The sequence below is a fragment of the Penaeus monodon genome, chromosome 25 (assembly GCF_015228065.2).
Source record: "Penaeus monodon isolate SGIC_2016 chromosome 25, NSTDA_Pmon_1, whole genome shotgun sequence".
NCBI lineage: Eukaryota > Metazoa > Arthropoda > Malacostraca > Decapoda > Penaeidae > Penaeus > Penaeus monodon.
In genome coordinates, this window is record NC_051410.1 from 12,941,170 (window position 1) to 12,941,376 (window position 207).

Consider the following 207-nt stretch of genomic DNA (forward strand, 5'->3'; position numbering starts at 1 on the left):
GCCTTTCCAAATCAACTCTAGCAATTGTTTCGGTTTCATCTGCTCCCAGGTAAAGATACCTTTTTTTTAGTGAGTGTACAATAATCCAGAAGATAAAGGTATCATCATTGTAACATCTACCCTCTTGACTAATTGCCAGATATGAACCCAGTTCATCCTGACTTCCTTGTGATAGGTTTGATATGAGCATGAGTGGGATTATCTGTC